General features: G+C 35.7%; 1 pseudogene; it reads left to right on the plus strand.

The window, feature by feature from the left end:
* The first annotated feature begins 7,075 nt into the window (after nt 1-7,075).
* LOC120144363 lies at nt 7,076-10,101 on the plus strand (annotated as a pseudogene).
* Nucleotides 10,102-25,606: the final 15,505 nt, after the last annotated feature.

The raw sequence follows: 25,606 nt of genomic DNA on the forward strand, positions 1-25,606 counted from the left end.
TTTTTTAAACCCAGACCGTTTTATTTTTTCGGATAAAAACCGGTTTTTTAACCGGTTTTTTTCAAACCGGTTTTTTATCTGGTAAAAAAACCGGTTAAAAAAAATCCGATCCGATTAAAAAAAACCGGTTTTCCCCAAATCCGATTTCGAATATTTTTTTGCACAAAATTGGATATTCGGATTTTTTGTGCACCTCTACTTCCAGGTCTCCAAACTAAACTATAGGCCCAACGAGTCTCTCCCCCCTTTTGGTTTGGGAATTAGGGTTTTTAGATACGTTTATTTTCATATGATCTGAAGGTGTTTATTTAATTATAAATAAACAAAATTAAACTTTTTATTTTATTTGATTTAATCATTGATATTTAATTTATTTTCCGATTAATTTAGATTAGATTACGGAATGCAGGTGTTTATAATAGATTTCTCTATTTATGGGGGAATATCTCATGTACGACAGTCTTAATATACGGCTAGGAAAAGACGTTACCAGAACCATTATTATTTTTTAACATTTTCGATAAAGCGCTACCTAAAATATTATTATTTTTTCTACTGAAAAAGTTATTATTGGGCGCTACTTAAAATGTTTAACATTTTTGGTAAAGCGCTACCTAAAATATTATTTTTTTTCTACCGGAAATGTTAATATTGGGTTTTACCGGAAATTAGTTAGCGAAAATAAAATTTTCGGTAAAAAGAATAATATTTTAGGTAGCACTTTACAAGAAATGTTAAAAAATAATAATATTTTAAATAACGTAATTCTTTAACTGTATATTAAGATTGACGTACAACAAAACTACCCTATTTATGGAGCATGAGAAAATGATAAAGTTAATGATAAAATCTTTGAAAATTGTATATATTGCATGATGGTATATTGTTTGTATTTATCTTAAAATTATGAAAAATATTGGTATAAAATAATTTCATATTATAAATAATTGTGTAAGCGACCATTCAACTATTTAACTCTTTTATTTTTATCACTGATATTTCAATTTTATTAATTAAAACATATAATTATTTAATTATTATCAATCAAATTATTTTTCGTTAAGAGGTGACGTAGCAATTAAATATTTTAATATAATTATATGTTTGGCCTCTTTTATTTATATATTTTATCAACATTATTCTATATTTAATAAATTAAAATAAATTTAATCTTATAATAAAATGAGAGACAATATCCCCTTAACAGTATAAATGATTTTGTAGACGACACTTTGCACTGAAGATCCTGGAGATTTTACAAACCCCAATACCCCAAATGTATTATCAGAGATTAGAAAGCTTTTTGACAGTGGTAAATAACTAAATATCTGCAATAATTGAACATAGAGAGTCCATCAAGCATGAGTTCCAGAGGTTTGCTACCACGATGGATTTTTCTCTTTGAAATTTAGGGTAAAAGGAATCGGCGATTTAAGATTTTAAATTGGTTTTTTTATTATAAAAACGATCTTATTTGATTGAAATAGTATTATTTATCTGTTCATGATGTTTCAATCAAGACAATAATATCTATATCATCATATTGTTAAGGATTTAACGATGAAGTTACATAACTAAATATAAAATTAAACTTTAATATTATAATTGAAGAAATTAAAAGTTTAATAATATAATCGAAGATGACTTTGAGGGACCTTAAAATTGAACATGGAGGGTCCATGAAGCATGAGTTAAGTTTGCTACCACCGTACGTTTTCCATTTAGGGGAATTGGGTATTTAATATTTTAAATTAAGGTTTTATATGAAAAAGATAAAAAAAATCTATGTGGATCTTATTTAGTTGAAATAATGTTATTGAACGGATCATGATGTCATTGTTACGATGAGTAATTTCTCGTATTGTTAAAGATTTAACGATTGAATAATAGATAACTTACAAGTTTAATGATATAATAGGGGACAAAGTTGGATGACATATAATATAATTTACTTTAGTATTTAATTGAAAAATAGACATAGTTCAAGTCCGGACCATGAATATTGCTTCCAAGTTCCAATGGGTATAGCTCAGCCATGAATGGAAATGTCAGTCTTTTGTCCCCCCTCAAATCTGTGTTATTGTGAACCATAATTTATACATTATTGAAAACAAAGTACACCCGAGAACAATAATAAGGACAATCATAATATTTGATATTTATATTGATTGAAACTTGTTAGGCATGACTTATAAATATATTGAGAAAGTCTCATAGTGGGGGTTACGATTATGTGGGTTGAGGGTGCGAGGGTGCAGGCCCCGCGGTATGGTACAAGATTATTTTTATAAATATGTACCAGGGTTTATTTATTATAAAAGGAGATGTAACATAAACCTATGAGACATTGAATTGAATAAAACTTCTAGCGTAGCCTAGGCACCGAGGACGTAAACACATTGTTGAACCTCATTAAAATTCTTGTGTTCTTTTGTTTTCTTTACCCGATTCTTCAACAGTTGGTATCAGATGTCAAGAGTAAAATTTGAAGTTGCGAAATTCAATGGTCAGGGTAACTTTGGATTATGGCAAACAATGGTGAAGGATCTGTTGGCGTAGTAAGGGATCCTGAAGGCTTTGCAACCTACAAAGCCGGCGTCGATGGAGGAGAAAGATTGGGAAGAATTGCAACAACGAGCGGCAGGAACCATACGGTTATGTTTGGCGGACGAGGTCATGTATCACGTCATGCATATGTCGTCTCCAGATGAATTTTGGAAGAAGTTGGAAAGTCAATTTATGTCGAAATCCTTAACGACTAAACTGAAGCAGCGGCTGTATGGGCTGAAGATGAAGGACGAACATGATTTGGCGCAACACGTGAATGCCTTCAATCAAATTGTTTCTGATTTGGCTCGGCTTGATGTGAAAATTGAGGATGAAGACAAAGCGATGATTCTGTTGTGTTTGTTGCCTCCCTCTTACGAACACATGGTGACTCTTACATATGGGAAAGAGACTATCAAAGTTGAGGAGATTACTGCAGCCTTGTTGGCTCACAACCAGCGAAAGCAGAATGCAGGAGAAAGCTCTCAAGCTGATAGCTTATATGTCAAGGGTAATCGAGACCGTGGACGGAAGCCAGAGAAGGCAGGGTTTGGGAAGCGGAATTTCATATCCAAATCCAGGGACAAGAAGACAATTCACTGTTACAAGTGCAAGGAGGCGGGATATATGAAGCGAGACTGTCCGAAGTTGAAAAAGCAAACTGATGAAAAGTGTGATGACTCATCCAATTCTGTGAATGTGGTAGAAGATGCCAATTTTGATTGCAGTGAGGGTGATATGCTCTCTATTTCAACGACTCAATTGACGGATGTTTGGATTCTTGATTTTGGATGTTCTTATCACATCATGCCAAATAGGGAATGGTTTTCGACATACATGTCTGTTAATTCTGGTTTTGTTTATTTGGGTGATGATCGATGTTGCAATATTGTTGGTATTGGTGATGTCAGAATTAAGATGTATGATGGCTCTGTTCGGACGTTGAGTGGTGTTCGACATATCCCAGATTTGAAGAAGAATTTGATTTCTTTGGGCATTTTGCACAAGAATGGTTTTATCCCTAAGGCTGATGAGGATAGGGAAACCATTTAGATTGTTAAAGGAGCTTTGACTGTGATGAAAGGAAAGATGACTGCAGGGAATATTTACAGATTGTTAGGGAGTATCGTTGTAGGTGGAGTTCATTCTGTTGAGTCCTGTGATAATACAACCAAACTGTGGCATATGCGTCTTGCTCATCTTAGTGAACATGGTATGGCTGAATTACATAAAAGAAATCTGTTGCATGGTGTTAAAAGCTATAAGCTCGATTTTTGCAAGTAATGTGTTCTTGGTAAACAGACTAAAGTTCGTTTCAAGACTGTGAAGCACACAACTGAAGGGATTCTTGATTATGTGCATTTTGATGTATGGGGGCCTTCCACAACATCGTCTTTGGGTGGATCTAGGTATTATGTTACTTTTATTGACGATTTTTCACGAAAAGTTTGGGTGTATTTTTTTGAAATAGAAGTCTGACGTTTTTGAGAAGTTCAAGCTGTGGAAAGCTGAGGTAGAAAACCAAACAGGATGAAAAATCAAGTGTTTACGATCTGAAAATGGTACAGAGTACACAGATTCACATTTTCTACACTTCTGTAAGGAGCATGGGATTAAGAGGCATTTTACAGTGCGCAAGACACCACAACAGAATGGTGTTGCGGAACGGATGAACATGCCGTTGAATGAAAGAGCCAGATGTTTGTGGTTGAATGCGGGGCTTCCCAAACACTTCTGGGCTGTGGCTGTTAACATGGCGTGTTATCTTATCAATAGATCACCAAGGGCATCATTGGTTGGGAAAGTTGTAGAAGAGGTATGGACTGGTCATGATGTTACTTTTGATCACTTACAGATTTTTTGTTGTCCTGCTTATGTGCATGTACCTGCTGATGAGAGATCCAAACTTGATGCAAAATCGAAGGAGTGTATTTTTCTGGGTTACAAGAAAGGTGTCAAAGGCTTCAAGTTCTGGGATCCAATTGCGAAGAAAATTGTGATCAGTAGAGATGTTGTTTTTTATGAACAACCCATGTTGCAGCAGAAGAAAGACACGACAATGGTGGATTTCGAGCAATTTCAAGTTGAGAAAATAGAAACTTTTCAACTGACTTATGGTGGTTTCGCTACGGATGATTTGCAGGATTATAGTTTCGCGAGAGACATGGTGAGATGGATGAATATAAAGCATCCGAACAGATTGGGTTTTGAAGACTTGGTCTCTTTTGCACTTACTATTAGCAGTGAAGATTCGGTTAGTTTTCATGATGCAGTTACTAGTCAGAAAAATGACAAGTGGATGGCTGCCATGGTTGAGGAGATGGAGTCTTTGAATCACAATCATACATGGGAGTTAGTTCGCCTTCCTGAAGGTAAGAAGTCGATTGGTTGCAAATGAGTGTATAAGAAGAAACCAGCAGTAACATAAAAAGAGGGGAAAAGTTCAAGGCTCGTTTGATAGCAAAGGGTTTTTTCACAGCAGAAAGGAGTTGATTATGATGAAATTTTTTCTCCTTTGGTCAGACACACTTCAATTCGAGAAGTACTTGCATTGGTAGCTAGTTGGGATTTGCATTTAGAGTAGATAAATGTGAAGACTGCTTCTTTGCATGGTGATTTAGAGGAACAGATCTACATGCAGCAGCCTGAAGGTTTCACTCAACCTGGAAACGAGCATTTAGTTTACAGATTGAAGAAATCTTTGTACGGGTTGAAACAGTCTCCGAGACAATGGTACAAACAGTTTGACTCCTATATGATCAAGATTGGCTACAAGCGATGTGAGTATGATTGTTGTGTCTATGTTAAGAGCCTTGATGATGGTTTTTTTTATTTTTCTGTTATTGTATGTTGATGATATGTTAATTGTTGCGAAGAACATGGATGCTGTTATCGGTTTGAAGATTTTATTGAGTCAGGAATTTGATATGAAAGATTTAGGTGCTGCAAAAAAATTCTTGGAATAGAAATTTACAGGGACAGAGACTCAAGGAAACTGTGGCTATCTCAACGGGGTTATGTTGAGAAAATGCTAAAAAGGTTTGCGATGAGCAGCGCAAAACCAGTTAACACTCTTTTGGCAAATCACGTTAAGCTCTCATCAGAACAGTGCCCTAAGACAGATAAGGAAGCTGAAGATATGGAAAAGGTTTCGTATTCTAATGCTGTTGGCTACTTGATGTATGCAATGGTATGTACTAGTCCTGATTTAGCTCATGTTCTTAGTCAAGTTTGTAAGTGCATGTCTAAACCTGGTAAGCAACATTGGGAAGCAGTCAAGTGGATCTTTAGGTACTTAAAGGGTACTGTGGGATATGGAATTGTTTTTTGTAGTCAGCGAGATAATCCTTTGGTTGTAAAATATGTGGATTCAGACTATGTGGGTGACTTGGATAATAGAAGATCTACGACGGGGTATGTCTTTACTCTTGGTGGAGGGCCTATTTGTTGGAAGTCTACTGTTCAATCTGTTGTGGCATTATCTATAACTGAAGTTGAATACTTGGCAACGGCTGAAGCTGCAAAAGAAGCTTTATGGCTTACTGGTTTAATGAAGGAGTTGGGTGTTCAGCAAGGTGGAATTCAGTTGCTTTGCGACAATCAAAGTATTATTCACTTGGTTAAGAATCATGTATATCGTGCTAGAACTAAGCATATTGATGTACGTTTTCACAAGATCAGAGAGTTGGTTGCATCTGGAGAGATTTTGTTTCAGAAGGTACATACTGATGAGAATGCCACTAATATGTTCACCAAGCCAGTTACGATAGACAAGTTCAAGCACTGCTTGGACTTGTTGAATGTTTCGAGTTGTTAAAGAAGTAAGGTAACCAAACCCATATTGAATGTTTCCTAAGGGGCAGAATATTCGCTAAGGTGGAGATTTATTAGGTATGGTTCATAAATATACCGAGAAAGTCTCGTAGTGAGGGTTATGATTATGTGGGTTGGGGGTGCAGGCCCCGCGATATGGTATAGGGTTATTTTTGTAAATATGTATCAGAGTTTATTTATTATAAAAGAAGATGTAACCTAAACTTATGAGACATTGAATTGAATAAAACTTCTAGCACCGCCTAGACACCGATGACGTAAGCACATTGCTGAACCTCGTTAAAATTCTTGTGTTCTTTCATTTTCTTTACCCGATTCTTCAACAGAACTGATTTTCTAAATTGATTTCAAATTATCAAATTTGCACACATTTATAAAAAAATTCTTCCTTCGTCACGATCATTTCGTTTTTGTACAAGGAAGAAAAAGGGAGACCAGTTAGCTTCATCTAAGTTAATACTATAATTATCTCCCTAAAAAGTTAATAATATGATTAAAATATAACATCTTATTAAATAATTCTACATAGTCATTAAATGCCAAATATCATATTTGAATATTTGCTACTTTGCTTAAACAACTGGTTAATGAAAAACATTAACAAATATAATACTTGTGGGGCTTCGAATCTTGTAGAACAGTTATTTCTTGATATTAACATATATAGTTTACGGAGGAGGAAAAACAAAATTCAATGGAAGATAAGAAAACTATGGTTAGTAACGATGATGTTAAGAAGGAGAAACATGGATCCATAATTTCCATTTTCATGCATGCGGATGGTGTAGATATATGGTTGATTGCTGCTGGCTTCATTGGAGCTGTTGCTGATGGCAGTAGTTCACCTCTCATAATATATTTGGTTGGTCGTATGTTTAACAGTGCCGGCGGCGCTGGTTCAGCTTCATCGTTTGATTTGCTCACCCACAACGTTAATAAGGTAGTTATTACTCACAAGCTACGATTATTATTACTCAGATTTTGTCGTATAGATGAATGATTATGTCTGTGCCGTGTATAGAATATATATAACTCATCATCAGATCCATCGGGCTTGTTTCCATGGCTGACAGGTTGCTCTATATATGATTTTGATTGCCTGTGGTGGATTCGTTGGGTGTTTCCTAAGTGAGTTTGAAGCAAATGCTTATTTTGCTAGTTAATTACTTCTGACTTAAAGGGAATAACAAACATATTAATTACTCATACTTTTGCTCTATGATTTAAATTTTTTTAGAAGGATATTGTTGGACAAGAACAAGTGAAAGGCAAGCCTCACGAATGAGAACAAGGTATTTGAAAGCTGTCCTAAGACAAGATGTTGGCTACTTTGACTTGAATGTAACCAGCACAGCTGAAGTAGTCACAAGTGTTTCCAATGACAGTCTCATAATTCAAGATGTTCTCAGTGAGAAGGTTGCAAATGTTTCTCAAAATATTCATCCTCTTCATTTTACTTTGCAGAAACTAGTTGTTATTCAACTGACTCGCTTATCATAAATCAGGTTCCAAGCTTATTAACAACTGGTGCACTATTTATTGGAAGTTACACAATATCTTTTCTCATACTATGGAGATTATACCTTGTGATTTTTCCATTTATTATACTTATGGTGGCTCCATCTTTGATATATGGAAGAATTTTACACAGTCTTGCAAGGAAGATTAGGGTAGAGTACAATAGAGCCAACACAATAGCAGAGCAGGCAGTATCTCCCATAAGAACAGTTTATGCCTTTGTCAGTGAAAACAAAACCACAACTGAGTTCTCTGAAGCTATACAAGGATCTTTAAAGTTGGGGTTGAGGCAAGGGTTGGCTAAAGGCTTAGCCATTGGAAGCAATGGAATTCAATTTGCTATTTGGGCTTTCATTATTTTCTATGGTAGCAGAATGGTTATGTACTATGGAGCTAAGGGTGGAACTATATTCATTGTGGTCACTTGTATTGCTATGGGAGGACAATAAGAGTTTTAAACTTTTAGCCCTTGACCAAGATGCATGTTATCTTAGACAGTGCAATATATCAATTTTCCATTTCATGCATAGTTTTGTTTTCATTTTTCCTTTTATTAAACAGAGAACTTGGCATAGGCTTATCCAACGTGAAGCCCTTATTTGAAGCATGTGCGGCTGCAGAACGTATAAATGAAATGATTAAAAGAGTTCCAAAGATTGACTTAGAAAATGTGGTGAGGGAAACCTTGGATAACATTCTGGGAGAATTCGAATTCAATCAAGTTGAGTTTGCATACCCTTCAAGGCCTGAGAGCATAATTTTCAAGGGTTTTTATCTCAGAATTCCTGTAGGAAAAACTGTGGCTTTGGTGGGTAGTAGTGGATCATGAAAATCAACAGTGATTTCACTGTTGCAAAGGTTTTATGATCCGCTTGGAGGAGACATATTTCTTGATGGGGTTTCAATTAAAAAATTATAGCTCAAGTGTTTAAGGTCACAAATGAGGTTGGTGAGTCAAGAGCCTATACTGTTTGCAACAACCATTAAAGAGAACATACTTTTTGGCAATGAAGAAGCTGGAATGGAAGAGGTTATTGAAATTTCTAAAGCTTCCCATGCCCATAATTTCATATCCCAGTTTCCTCAAGGATATGACACCCTGATTTGTTTGCCTATTTGTATTATTTTCAGGTCACTTTACTAAAAAAGTATAAAATCCAGAAACAGAAAATGATACCCCATATAGTCCTATATCTTGAACAAAAATATCATCAATATAAGGCAAAAATGTTTGAAATTATGTTTTATATTCAATAGGTTGGCGAAAGAGGCATTCAAATGTCTGGTGGTCAGAAACAAAGAATTGCCATAGCAAGAGCTTTCATAAAAGCACCCAAAATCCTCCTTCTTGATGAGGCTACAAGTGCATTAGACTCCGAATCCGAACGTATTGTGCAGGAAGCTCTTGACAAGGCCTCTATTAGACATACAACAATCATTGTTGCCCACCGGCTTTCTACTGTTAGACATGCAAATTTAATTATTGTTGTCCAACATGGGCAGGTCATTGAAATCGGATCACATAATGAGTTAATGGTAAATGAAAAGGGCTTATATATATCTCATGCTAGTGCAACTTCAACAAACAGAACAAGTGAAAATCGTGGAAGAATGTAATAGAAATTTATCAGTGAATGACTCAGTTCATATTACAAACATGGAAACCGATATTGCTAGAAGTCGTAGAGTCTCCTCTCTAGCCAGCCGAACAAGTACAACCAATTCGGCAGCATCAAATCATGCTTCATTAGATGGAGAAATGAAAGTTTCTAAACCATCTTTCAGAAGATTATTGGCCTTGAATTTACCGGAGTGGAAACAATCTACCCTAGGATGCTTGAGTGCAATTTTAGTTGGTGCAGTGCAACCACTTTCATCTTTCACAATGGGGTCAATGATATCAATGTTTTTTCTCAGAGATTATGGTGAAATTAAAGAAAAGGCCAAGGTTTATGCGTTGGGTTTCCTTGGGTTTTTTTTTTTCAATTTTCACTGATAATCAATATTATTCTACATTATACTTTTTCTTACATGGGGGAGCATTTGACAAATAGGATAAGAGAAAGGTTTCTTTCAAAGACACTGACTTTCGAAGTTGGGTGGTTTGAGCAGGATGAGAATTCTAGTGGCCCTGTTTGTTCTAGATTAGAAGAAGATACAAGTATGGTATGTTATTCTTTCCATCTTTTTTACTATGTTTAATCATGATTCGTTTATGAGTTAGCTACATGATTCGTTTGCAACCTTCTCACTGAGAACATCTTGAATTATGAGACTGTCATTGGAAACACTTGTGACTACTTCAGCTGTGCTGGTTACATTCAAGTCAAAGTAGCCAACATCTTGTCTTACGACAGCTTTCAAATACCTTGTTCTCATTCGTGCGACTTGCCTTTCACTTGTTCTTGTCCAACAATATCCTTCTAAAAAAATTTGAAATCGTAGAGCAAAAGTGGGAGTAATAGTATATTCACTATTCCCTTTAAGTCAAAAGCAATTAACAAGCAAAAATAAGCATTTGCTTCAAACTCACTTAGGAAACACCCAACGCATCCACCAATGGCATCATTTCTGAGATACCCTCGGGTATCTAGGGTGAGATCCAGAGCTGCAATGGAAACGTACACCCGCCAACTTACTCCGTCGAGTCTTGGGGGCATCTGTACCCAGTCGACTACTGAAGTGCCTTGACACTGACTTGGATATCCACTGACTATCATGTTATTCTAAAGAGGAACTCTGTAACACCCCCAACCCGTATCCGACCCGGATACGAATCCGAGGTGTCACATTGACTTTTCAAAACATGTACATTTATAAAAACTATACAATATTTAAACTTTTATTAACACAAAAGCTATATTTACATAATTAAGTTCAAAACATTACAAAATTGATCAGAGCATTCGTAAATTACACTTTTCTACATGCCAACACTTTTGACTCAACAAAATATATAATGTGAATTTACTTCTGATCTGATCTTTGAGTGGAGATATGCGGCTCTGCAAATTCCTAATCTTGATCCTCTTGCTCCTCTAAACCTACCTGTAAAAACGCTTACACGCTAAGTCATAGAGTTAGTGAGGCATAAAATATAATAATGCATTTACTATAAATATAAATTTGCAAACTAATTATTCCATTACAATCATATCAAAATTTAATCATGTCACACTTCTGATACAATATAAACAATAATAATAATATGGTAACATATACTCATGTAAATACCTTTGATATCTTTTATAGTCCCATGTACATTACTGAGAACTTAAGGTATGCGAGTACATTGAGGTTGTGTACTTATGCTGTCACCACAGCTCGTATGGGGTCCCACTAGGGGCATGTGAAATTTATCCCAAAGGACCTATGTATATGTCTCGAAGGACCTCTGTATATGTCCCGAAGGACCTATGTAACCCTCGACTCTTGGCATGCCAACTATACCCCTAGCTCTCATATCACATAACATGGGCATTTTTGTTATTCTTCACATGTTCATGTATTCATATCATTTCTCCTATAATCACATATCACATGTACATATAATTATCAATCTCTCGTATCATATAACATGTGTATTTGAATCTATTCATATGAATCATACATTATTTATCAAATCCTATAAACATATATAACTTATTCATGTATTTGTAATAATCATCATGTATGTATGTTCATAATTACTATGCTATAAATACTAACATAGTAATAGACTTATCACAAGTCGTAATTCCTTTGAACTATATCTATCGTATGCACTCACCTTGGCCTCACTTAGTTTCCAAATCCAACTCTATGATTTCCTTCTTTGGATCGAATCCTAATTCGGTGATCGTTCCAGAACTTGCTTATGCTCGATGTCTACATAATCATACATTTATACGTATCAGTATTCCAAATAACATACTCTAATTTCTTATTTCTTAAACCAAAGGAAATGCTAAATTTCATTTTCTATTTAAAGTAGTATCGGTACCCCCTATAGGGTATCGATACATCCCTTAACTGTGGTATCGGTACCATGCTTAGGTATCGATACCCATATTATATTATGTAATTCTCGTTCAAAGATGGTATCGATACCTTCCTCAAGGTATCGGTACACTGGGTATCGATACTGCTCTTCCCAGGCATCAATACTATTTGAATGCCTTTGTTATTTTTACTCTTGAAGTATCGGTACCTGATGAATAGGTACTAATACCCATAGCCCAGATTTTCCTTTTTAAGCCCGAAAAATCCACTCATTTTAGCTCAAACACTTCATATTTCATCCCCTTTAATATCCTTAACTCAAATACACTCACTTAAACTTATTTGTACTCATTTTTCACATCCTTACCTTCAAAGTTCTATCCTATACATGGAATTCAAGAATCATACCAAATTTTCTACTTGTTCTAAATTCAATTATATCACTTCATATCTCTTAATTCAACCATTGACAATCAAATTTAATTTCAAATTCCACTTATCAACTCTTTTCCAAAATTTCATTTATAAATTCCTTATCTTTAATCTCTCATAACTCCTTCATTCTTTGATTTAAAGTTAACTTAAGCCTTTCTTAAGCTTAAGTAGCATCTAAGGATCATAACCCAAACTTAAATTCAATGAATAATTAACTAACAAGAGAACTCACCTTTGCCTTTGGGGTTCACGGTGAAGAAAAAAAAAGAAGAATAAAGAGTTTTCTGGAGAAATCTCTCCTTAAGCTTATCCCCCACGTGTATATATCCTTAAGCTTATTTGTTGTATTAGAGCGTATTTAGGGTATCTTGAATCTGATTTCTTAATCATTGGATTACTTATCAGAACTACTCATGGGTATCGATACTGACCTTTTAGTATCGGTACTAGACCCTTGTTATCGATACCCACCAGATGGTATCGATACCCCCTAACTGGATAAGGTTATTTGATTAGAGTAGTACCGATACTCTAGGTTGGGTATCGATGCTCTAGTGTTGGGTATCGATACTGGACAGAGTATCGATACCAAAATTGGGTTTGATTTTTGAAAATACCCTACTATCGATACCCATACGGGGAGTATCAATACTTCTTCCCTGGTATCAATACCCAAAGAATGAGTATCGATATTATCGCAACCGTCTTTCGGGTGGGCCTAGAATTGGGCTTCGACTTGAATAAAATGGTTAGAGTCGCCACCAATCATTTTAAAAAACAACATTTAGGCTGACTGGACACCATCTTACCTGATCTACGTTTTACCAGAAATGTGTCGAGTTCGAGAGTCGGTTACGGTCAAGGAAGGATTAGCACCCTTGAACCGCCCTTTCGGTACCATTTAATTTGCCGGTTGTCTTAATTGTGAAAATTAAAATTTAAATCGAAATTTAAAAAACCGATTCAAATTACTTACCTTCGATTGATTAAAAATTCTCCTAAAAAGTCAATAATATTGTTAGATTGTAAAATAAAAAAAAATTTGAAAAAAGGAAAATATATTAATATAATAAAAATAATAAAATAAATAAAATAGATAAATAAAGATAAATAAAATCTAGTAAAAAAAAATAATAAAAATAACAAAAAAACGAAATAGAAGAAAAAGGGTTAAATTTGGGGGGAAAATAGAAAAATGTTAGGAAAATAAATATTAACAAAAAAAACTGAAAAATAAACAAAAAAGGGATCCAAATGCAAAAATTAAAATAACAGTGGCTAAATCAAAAACTAATAATGACTAAATTAAAATAAAATAAAATTGAATAATGAAATTAAAAAAAATTAAAAATGAATGGCGCAGTGACCATAGTGTAAAAACACATCTAAGTTTGAAGGACTAAAATAGTAAATTTACCAAATAATTAACACATGCATAGCAAATTGGCGTAATATCAATTCTGGTCCCTAAAGAAAGGGCTAAAATGAAGACCCTTAAAATGAAATTTACCCATTAACTATTCCTATATATACTAACATTTCATTTTTTCCCTAATTTGTAACCAAACACCCAAAAAAATTGGGAGAGTTCTCTTTTCCTTTCGAAAGCTCTCAACCCCCTGATTACAAATCCAAAGCCCGATCATCCTAAACCATACTGAATCAGCGTAGATCTAATCCGAGGTTTCAGGTTTTACCTTTTCGTCGTTTCTTCGCTGTTTCCCGGTGACCGTTGGTTTGGTTATTCCCTTGTGGTTGAGTGCCTTTTTGTTTCGGTTGTTTTCTGGTGGTTTTTCTTTGCTTTGTTTATGTTTTGTTATGTATATGGTTCATTGTTTGTGTTGTTGTTCCTTCACCGTGGTTTTGTGTTTCGATTATGTTGTCCCCCTTTGCTTGGCCTCACCGGGGCTTTTATAGCCCCAGTTTTGGCCATTTTGAGCCCAGAAATGAGTGGGATTTGTGGGCTGTTCCGATATTCTCGTACACGCAGTTCGTCGTTCGTGATGCCAGTCGCTTCGGGATGGTTCAATCCTGGGGATTTCGGCCGGTTGATAACCTTGCTTGCGGGTGGCCACCACGTGCGCTTCTTGTGCGGCGTTGATGCTTTGCATGATTGGATAGAAAACCCTAATCGAGTTAGGGTTGGGTCAGGCCCAAACCCGATTGGGTTTCCTACTGGGCCCTACTGGACTTTGTTTGGACCTGAAAATAAAAAAAGAAAAGTTAATAATAAAATAAAAAATTAATAAATAATTATAATAATAAAAGGGAAATAATAATAATAATATAAAATATTTCCAAAATTATAATATATATATTTTAAAAAATATTTTAAAACTATATATTATATATGTTTTAAAAGGTTTTCAAAACAATATATTATATATGTTTTTGAAAAAATGTTTTCAAAACTATATATTATATAAGTTTTTAAAAATGTTTTCAAAACTTTATATTATATAAGTTTTCCAAATGTTTTCAAAAACTATATATTATATATATTTTCAAAATGTTTTCAAAAACTATATATTATATATATTTTCAAAATGTTTTCAAAAACTATATATTATATATATTTTCAAATCATTTGAAAACTATATAATATATATATTTTTGAAAATCATTTTCAAAACTATAATATATATATTTTTAAAAAACCAAATTTTAAACAGTATATTATATGTTTTCTAAAACCGTTTTCTAAAATTATATATTTTTTTCAGCAATATTTTCAAAAATTATACTATATATATATATAATAAAAATTTAAAAAAAATAAAAATTCCGGACGAAAATGAGTGTCTACTAATACTACCCTTATAAAATTGCATATTTTCTCATTGAATGAAGAACAATATCGATATTGTCTTACAATATTGATACTGTAGCTACTGGGTGCCCTATTTTGGCATGAAAAATCCTATCTTTCTACCCCAAATGCCCTATTGAGGTCCCCCAATTGATGCTTAAGTATTTTATTTGATATTAGGGGTAATAAAGAGTCTGTAAACATGCTGAAAACACTCAAATTATGCAATATACCATGATCATGCTTCAAATATTAATCTCATCTAAATGCGTTGAAAATGGTATAGAGAAGTTAGAAGTGAGTTACCTGATGATTCTAAGCTGCTAATGGTGCACAAATGTCAACCCAAGGTGAGCTTCTCTTTTCCCTTTGCTTCAGAGCTTTCCCTAGCTTATCTCACTAGACAAAATCAAGCATATAAATTAGTAACATTGGTGGGTTGATTAGAGGAGAATTTAAATCATTCTAAGAGGCCTAAATTTTTCCAAAACGAACTGCAATTACTTGGGTTTCTAAAATATCCACTAAACCCGTTTTTGGTTTTTTCTTCACCAAAACCCACAAGTAGGATCTTGAATTGAAGCTGAAAGTGAAAGAATGTTGATTCTTACCTTAGCTTAACCTTGCAATAGCTAGAAATCTATAAAGTTTCCACCTTTAGGCTTATCTTGAAGAAGAATGAGATGAAGGGAAGTGAAGAAGACAAAGAAGAGTTGAGGAAAGAAGGACGAGACAACGTGATATCACACATAATTAAGAATTATTCAGCTTTTGAAATCTTTAATGTTGAAATAACTTCCTTGGTCCCTCTAATTATAACTGCAGACTAAAAACACCCTTTATACTCTTCATTAGGCTTGGCTCAAGCCCAAATCCATCTAAATTTGGGTCTAAACTTCTCATAAATTAAGGAATTAATTCAAGGCCCAACTAGGGATGACCTAAAATTTCTAACCCAAAATCTAGGACATTACAACTCTCCCCTCCTAATAAGAAATTTCGTCATTGAAATTTACCTGGATAGAAGAGGCGAGGCTATTGAAGTTGCATGTCCTCCTTGGTTTCCTAAGTTGCCTCCAAGATGCCATGGTTCCTCCATAACACCTTAACCAAATGAATCATCTTGTTCCTTAACTCTTTTACTTCGCTTATCAAGATTTTGACTGGTTGTTCTATATAGATCATATGTAGACTGGCCTTAATTTGTTCTAAGGTTATGACATGCAAATGATCGAAGTGGTACCTCCTGAACATAGATACGTGGAACACGTTATGGATAAGCTTTAACTCTGGTGGTAAGGCTAGCCTATAAGCAACTAGTCCAACTCTCTCGAGTATCTCATATGGTTCTATGAAGCGTGAAGTCAACTTCCCTTTGCACCCGAAATAGAGTACTTTCTTCCAAGGGGAAACCTTGAGGAACACATTGTCCCTAACTACGAACTCATTGTCTTTATCCTTCAAGTATATGTAAAAATTATGTCTATCTAAAGCTTCCTTAAGCTAGCTCTGAATCATCCTGACCTTCTCCTATGTTTCTCTTATCATGTCTGGGCCTACAATCTTACCCTCACTGAGCTCTGTCCAACAAAGTGAAGTCCTACACTTACACCCATACAAGGCCTCATATGGAGCCATCTGAATGGCTCGAATGGAAGTAATTGTTGTAGGAAAACTCCACTAATAGAAAATAGTCCTCCCAGCTACCCTCTAGATCAATGATAGTGCTCCTGAGCATGTCCTCAAGAATCTAGATAACTCGCTCTGACTGGCCCATCTGTCTGAGGATGAAAGGTTATGCTGAAGTGTAGTTTGGTGCCTAAGGATTTATGGAGGGCTTCCCAGAAGCGAGAGGTGAATCTACGATCTTTGTCTGAGATGATAAAAGTTAATACACCATGTAACCTTACTATCTCGTAGATGTACAAATGAGCTAACCTCTCTAAGGTATAGTATATCCTAACTGGAAAAAGTGAGCTGATTTGGTTAAGCGATCAACTATGACCCAAATTACGTCGTATCTCTGTTTGGTCATTGGTAACCTAGTCTCGAAGTCCATGGTTACTATGTCCCATTTCACTGAGGAATTTGAATGGGCTGAACAATCCTGAGGGAACATGGTATTTGCTTTAACTTGTTAACATAGTAGACACCCAGCGACGAACTCTAACACTTCCCTTTTCATACCCAGCCAAAAAAATAATCGAAGAAGCTCATGATACATCTTGTGACTACCTAGGTGCACTGTGAGGGGATTACAATACGCGTCGTGGAGAATCTTACTATGCAACTGACCATCTGCTAGTACGTACAAACGACCCTTGAAGTACAATACATCTCTATCGCGAAGCTCAAAAACTCAGGGCCTCAACCTGACAAAATTATTCAACTCGAGTCCTCAATTAGTCATCTGAACTCTGTAGTATCTTGACTTCGTCTACCAACACTAGCTCGACTCTTAACTAGAATGACAATCCACCATCACTAGATAAACTCAACTGTGCTAGGAAGGCTCACAACTCTGTCATCGACTTTAGCCTGGAGGCATATGCCACTATATTTACCTTCCCTAGATGGTAGTCTATCACACAATTGTAATCTTTAAGTAACTCGACCCATCTGAACTGTATGAGATTCAATTTTTTAGTGAAAAGATACTTGAGGCTCTTGTGATCGGTGAAGATGTGACATTTCTCACCAAATAGGTAGTGCCGCTAAATCTTCAAAGTAAACACCACTGCTGTAAGTTAAAGGTCATGAGTAGGGTGATTACGCTTATGAGGATTAAGTTGATGTGAAACATAAGCCATAACTTTACCCTCTTGTATCAGAATGAATCCAAGTGTATTTAACGATGTATTACTGAAAATTGTGAAGTCTTTACTTGACTCGGGTTGGGTTAAGATGACCTTCAACTGCTTGAATATCTCTTACTGCTTCTTAGGGGACTCCTTTTTGAAGTAATTTGGTCAATAAGGCGGCTATCAATAAGAAACCCTGAACAAAATAATAATAATACCATACTAATCCAAGGAAATTGTGCATCTCTGACACATTCTTAAGTGGTTCCCACTCAACTATGGCCTAAATTTTTTGGGGGTTAACTCTGATGTCGTCTGCTGATATGACATGGCCCAAGAAGAAACCCTTGATAGCCAAAACTCATATTTTATGAATTTGACACACTACTATCTGTCTCTAAGAGTCTGAAGAACAATACGGAGATATTGATCGTGTTCCTACTTTGATTGGGAGTACACCAGAATATCGTCTATAAACACTACTACAAATTGATCTAAGTATGGGTGGAAGACTAGGTTCATGATTGTCGGTTAAGCATTAGTGAGTCTAAATGATATTACTATGAACTCTTAATGACAATACCTCGTCCTAAAAATTATCTTTTCCACAACCATCTCTTTGACTTTTAACTGATAGTAGTCTGACCACAAGTCAATCTTGGAAAAGACACACGTTTCTCTAACCCGGTCGAAGAGGTCATCTATCATGAGAGTGGGTAACGGTTCTTGATGATTAACTTATTCAACTACATGTAGTCAATGTACAGCCTCATCGACCCATATTTTTTTAACGAATAATACCGATGTTCCCCAATGAGAGATTCTCGGTCAGATGAAACCATTCTCTAACAACTCTTGAATCTAAACTTTTAAATCATTTAGCTTATTCGGTGCCATGTGATAAGAAGCAATTGAACCCGAAGTCGAACTCGACATTACTTCAATACCAAACTCCAATTCTTGCTCGGGTGGTAAACTTGACATCTCTTCTGGAAACACATCGGGAAAATCTCGCACTATTTGGATATTCTTGAGTATTGGAACTGAAGTTCGGGTGTTGACCACGTGAGCCAATAAGGCCTCACAACCTCGGTAGATCATCCTCTAGGCTTTCAAAATTGGTACTACCCTTGTTGGACAGGATTTCTTGCTGGTCATTACTAACTTGGTCCCATCAATAGTTTTGAGTTTAAGTCGCCTGACTTTGTACCTCAAAATGACATTGTTCTAAGTTAATTATTATATTCCCAAATCATGTCAAACTCACTTGAAGGGTAATTCCATTAAATCTGCTTGGAAAGTCTGATCCTGGATTCTTACTAGGCATCGATTGAAAATTTTATCCATAAAGATGTCTAAACCTAGGGGGCTTGATACTCAAACGCGTATCTTAAGATCCTCTGCTGGAATTTTTATTTCTTAAACTAGGTCAAAGCAGATGTAAGAGTGGGTAGAACAAGGGTATATCAATACAGTAACTGAAATAGAAAAGACTGTAAATGTACCTGATATCACATCTACCGTATCAACATCCTCTCGAGCTCGTACCATAGTGTCTGGACGTTACTCTCAGCTCTGCACCGGCCACTGATCTAGCTATCTTATGGTTATATTATCTAAACACGATACTACCACCCCTGGATAGCCCTTGGTCCCTCTGGACTGATGGCGCCAATCTTTGAGCCATTGCTGACATTGCGCCCTGCACCTCTGGACAATATCTAACATATTAGTCTAAGAAGCCACAACTATAGAAACCTATCAAACCCTGCTGACACGTCTCTAGGTGCCTCTTCCCATACTGAGCATAGATAGGGTGAGTAAAGACTCTAGTCAGCTCGTTAGCACTACCCCTGGAGGCTAAGTTCAATGGCCTCATCCTAGAATCAGACCTACCTCCTCGGCTAGAACTCTACCCAATCCTCATTAACTTAGCTGTTGGGGGTCTTATTGAACCCTGACTGTATCTGACCCTCTTGGCTTGAGTCTTAAAAGCCCTCATTGCCTAAGGATTTCTCCTAATCTATCATACAACCTAACTGGACTACTTATTCTGTATCTTTAGAACCATCTCGATCGCCTTCGCCTAATGAGTCAGCTGAGCGAAGACCATAGGAGGATCAACTACAAGGTGCATCAGAATGTCACAGCGAAGGCATTCTCTGAACTTGCGACAGTGATGCTCCTCTATTGGAATCAACTTTGAGGCATATTTGCTGAGCCTAAGAAACTCTCGCTCATACTCCATCACCGAACGACCACTTTAATTCAGGTGAAGGAATTGCTCCATCAAATCATTTGTATAAATCTATCTAATATACTTCTGTCTAAACTCTAAGAGGAACTGCTCCCAAGTTGGCCTCTTTGGCTCCCTAGCTATCTCGATTGTTTTCACCAATCTATGATATCACCCTTTAGCAAGGCGGTAATGCATTTTATATTACCCTCTGGGGTAAGATATATCTTTCTAAGGGTGGAGAACGTCTCTCTAAGCCACTGGTCGACTGATATAGGGTCATAATCCTCAGAATTGAAGAACTCGATTGTTTTATACCTGCAGATTCACTCAATTGGGGACTCATGGAAAATGACTACTAGCTGAGCTAGGGGTACTGGTGGGGGAAATGGCTCAACTGAAGAACTAGGGAGAGACCTAGCTATTTGCCTAAGTACGGAGGTGAGGTCATTGAATAAGGTAGCCTCCTCAACCCCCGCATCTATTAGGGCTTATCGGTCATAGATATTCGAGATAAAACCCTAATTGATATTTAGTGACAGTGAGGCATGAATCTTATCTCTCCATCCAGACTATAAGCTGGGTCATCTGCTATAGGGTTTATATGAAAATAGAAAGAAAAATGAGGCATTATCGTCATCCCAATTATTATAGTACTCTTAACTCCTTAGAGGCATATACATACACGGACACCGACTATCTCTAACCTGAGGATCCTAGGAATGACTAAACTTGTGTGCTCCAATACCACTAAATATAACACCCTACTCCAGTACGACCCAAAGATCTATGAATTACAATGTTACACGAGACTACTAAAATAGTGACCCAAAATTTTTCTTTAAATATTACTTGAAAATCACTGAAAAATTAAGTCATCTATGGTAATAAAATAAATTTGATAATAATATGTGTTTACAAATCAATGGGGGAACTCCCAATATACATCCATAAAATACAAATACTGAGTACTAAATAAAGTTTTGACTGAATACATAAAGGGTCTATAATAGTACATGCCTTATAAATGATGACTACTCTGAAGGTATCTGAAAAGTTAGTATGATGTATTGGAATATATGGTGATGATAACTACTCACGATCTGCCCCTAAGAACCTACGCACACAAACACATTCCGAACGCTGAGCTTACGAGCTCAGTGACTCACTAATAATTGTAATATACTACATACATTCAATAAATGAACCGACCAACGGTACAAGTTGGAACATGCAAACATACTGAGTTAACTACTGAGTAGGCATCCTGGTATGGATAAGAGTTCTACGTCTTGGAACTCACACACCCCTCTAACCTTTTTGAGATACCCTCGACTATCTAGGGTAAGATCCAAAGCTGCATCAAAAATATACACCCACCAACTTACTCCGTCGGGTCTTGGGCATCTGCGCCTAGTCGGCTACTGAAATGTCTTGGCACGAATTGGATATCTACTGACTGTTGTGTTCTACTAAAGAGGAAATCGAGTGTCCTGGTTGTTTTCTGAGTGCCAAACAAGGCTAGTTTTATGTAATCCTAACTGTTAATATTTCTACCGTTCTCACTTGAAGTCTTATTTGTTATATTAAAGCGTATTTGGGGTATCTCGAGTCTGATTCCTTAATCCTTGGATTAGATATCCAAAACTGCTCGTGGGTACCGATAATGACCTATTAGTATTGGTACTAGACCCTTGGTATTGATACCCATGACTGGATAAGGCTGTTTGATTACAGTGGTATCGATACTCTAGGTTGGGTATCGATATTCTAGTGATGGGTATCGATACTGGACTAAGTATCGATACCAAAATTGGGTTTGATGTTTTAAAAATAACCTTAGTATCGATACCCCTAAGGAGAGTATCGATACTCCTGTCCAGGTAACGATACTCAAAGAATGAGTATCGATATTTCCGTGATAAAATTACCTATTTTTTTTCTAAATGAAGAGCAATATCGATATTGTTCTTACAGTATTGATACTGTCTCTACTGGGTACCCTATTTTGGCATGTAAAATCTTATCTTTCTACCCCAAATGCCCTATTGAGGTCCCCCAATTGACTCTTAAGTGTTTTATTTGATATTAGGGGTAATAAAGAGTCTACAAACATGCTGAAAACACTCAAATTATGCAATATACCATGATCATGCTTCAAGCTTATGCAACATACTAATCTCGTCTAAATGAGCTACAAGTGGTATAGAGAAGTTAGAAGCGAGTTACTTGATGATTCTAAGCTGCTAAGGGTCCCCAAATGTCAACCCAAGGTGAGCTTCTCTTTTCTCTTTACTTAAGAGCTTTCTCCATCTTCTCTAACTAGAAAAAATCAAGCATATAAATTACTAAAGTTGTTGGGATGTTTAGAGGAGATTTTAAATCGTTCTGAGAGGCCTAATGATGAGTGCTTGAGATTCACACTTTTTATTTGATAATTCCATGCTTTAAGAATTTTCACTGCTCAATTGGGTTGTTTTTGTTTATTTTCTGTGCAGTGATTAGCTTACTAGAATCGACAACAAAAAGATGTATTCTGTACTTTTTTTATTTTTCTAGTCATGGCTGAAGGCATGGGCACGACACAGAGCTGATGTGGCAGTATCTGGAAGGCACTGGAAGATTCTGGAAGCAGGTTCATTGAACACGATTCTAGAGAAAGATTTTAGGATTTTTAATTTCTGTGAATTGATTTTAAAACATTTAAATAAAATTATCACATAAGATTATTTAGGATTTTTATTTTGAATTATCTTTGTTATTTTTAGGAAATCACAAGCCTATAAATACACTTGCATGGGTAAGGTTGAAACAACCTATGAGTTACTTTGTTTTTACATTTTTATTTGTCAATCGAAGTTTCTTTTTGTTTTCTTACTTTCTTTATTTTCAAGTAATTTTTTATTTTACAAACTATGCTAAGTATGATCAACCATATCATGCTTAGCTAATTTCTTTTAAGCCAAGAGCTAGTACAAATCAATTCCATGCGTGAGAATTGAACATCACTTAAATAACTTCGGGATACATTTTCATCTTTCTGATTAGATAGTTTGGCAATAAGCTTTACTACAATTTTAAACATTTTTCAAATTAAAAAGATCTCGTTGGTATGGATATTGGTTAATATACAGTTGGGAGGAAGGATCAACCTATGGCAATTCAACTTCCTGTGAGCACTCTTAGCGGCTATTCTCTAAGGAAAGAAGAGACTGGATTTGATTCTCGACAATATCTTAGTCGAACCTTTCCAGTTTAATTTGAATTGTTGTAACGACAATAAATGTGGTTAATCCACTCAATAATTGTCTTTCAAAGATAGACCTGGGAAGATTAGTTACATGAGTGAAAGGCAAGTTACAATGGTTTGAGCCTTGTAGACTGTAACTGACATGAATCCCAGAGCAAAAATTCTTTTCATTGATCGCAGGAATTGAATCAAGCTAGCTCGAGGCAACTTTCATTTATTTGTGATTCCTAAAATTTATTTCATTTCACTTTTTATTTACTACTTTTCTCAATTTTATTTTGGATTTATTTTCTTTATTCTCATCTAAATCAGGCATACCCTTTTTGATTTTTTGTTTAATTATTACTTCTAGATCTGAACTCAAAGTTTATTTGCACAAAAATTCCATATTTTTCCCTGTGAATCAACCCTCTTTCTATACTATATTTTATTTTATTTTATTTTAAGAGAATATTATTTATTTTTGACGAGTACAACGACACTTGTCAAAATTAGCGTCGTTGTCGGGGATTTTTTTTGATAATTTACTGATTAATTTTCTTTTGATTTTATGACTAGGAGCAATCTGGGAGATCTTACAAAATTTGACATAGAGATCGAAGCGAGAGTTCGTAGAACTCACGACCAAACGCTTCGAAAGAAGAAACAAAAACATGAACAGATCAAACAAAAATCAAATATGGAATCTACATCCGAAACGCCATCTCAGTCACAATCTTACGAAGAATCTACTCCAGAAGCCAACCTCTTTGTTCCCGGCTAAGGAGTGGTTATTTTATCTTCTGCCTAATTCGATTACTACTTGGGCTGCATTATCTCGTGTTTTCCTTGATAGGTTTTTCCCTACGGTGAAGGCAAGCGAGCTTAGGCGAAGCATTTTGGGAATCCAACAAAGAAATGACGAAACTCTCTATGGTTACTGGGAGAGATTTAAAAAGTTATGTGCCAGTTTTCAGCAACATGACCTTTTTGAGCAGACTCTCCTACAATATCTTTATGAAGGCATGCTTCTGGTTGATAAAAAAATAGTGGACGCTGCTATTGGTGGTGCTCTCATCAACATGACCCCGGAAGCCTCGAGAACTCTAATCTCTACCATGGTCACAAATTGACAACAATTTGACTCTTCTAGTGAACCCAGCGGACGGGTTCACGAAGTAAGTACTACTTCACTAGAAGACAAAATAAACAAGTTAAATGAAATTATTAATTCATTTGTTTCAAGTAAAGTTGGAGCCACAAAAGTCTGTGGAGTTTGCATTATGTCGGACCACCCTACCAATTATTGCCCATTGATACAAGATGATTCTGACGCACAATTGAATGTCGTTGGCCACTTCCCAGGGCCTATTCAAATACCTTATAACCCTTACGATAATACTTTTAATCCCGGTTAGAAAGACCTTCCAAATCTAAGTTACAAAAATAAAGATCAAGGCATGTTCGTCAAACCATGCAAGATCGGTAATGTCGGAATCAAGAGAGAAATGTGTGACTTAGGCGCATCCATCAATGTGATGACGTTCTCCGTTTATGACAAGATTTCTTGCGAACCATTGAAGGAAATGAGGGTCATAGTACAACTAGCCGATCAATCAATTATATATTCTAAGAGTATTAAAAAATGTTGTGGTTAAGGTAAATGGTCTAATATTTCCTGCTGACTTTTACATAATTGTTATAGAGAATGATGTAGTAATATCGGATCCAAAATATTACTTGGGCGACCTTTCTTGAGCACGACGCAAATAAAATTGATGTCCGCAGTGGCATTTTGACTATGGAATTTCATGAAGAAGTTGTCGAATTTGACGTAAGGCTATGAAATACCCAGACAATGTGGCGAGCATTAATTTTATTGATATAATTGATCCTTTGGCAAATGAATTTGTGGAAACTAATTTATCTAGTGATCTTTGCAGGGAATCAAAAAAAGAGGACTACGTGGGACTCAAGGAGTTCGAAGAATTTTTTTTCATTAATTCTGATTTGTGTTTGGTTTTTTTAAACTAAAATTCTTTCTTCCATTTTGCAGGAACCAAAAGTTGAGTCGAAACAATTGACGAAACATTTCAAGAACTCATCTTTAAGCGAAAGTGATGCATTATCGACCACTGCTTTGGATAAGCTTCCAAAAAATCCAAAGAAATGCATATGAGATTGTTCGAAGCTACAAGGAAAAATTGTGGAAGCAT

Source organism: Hibiscus syriacus, unplaced genomic scaffold (genome assembly GCF_006381635.1).
Source record: "Hibiscus syriacus cultivar Baekdansim isolate YM2019G1 unplaced genomic scaffold, ASM638163v2 tig00110889_pilon, whole genome shotgun sequence".
Lineage (NCBI taxonomy): Eukaryota > Viridiplantae > Streptophyta > Magnoliopsida > Malvales > Malvaceae > Hibiscus > Hibiscus syriacus.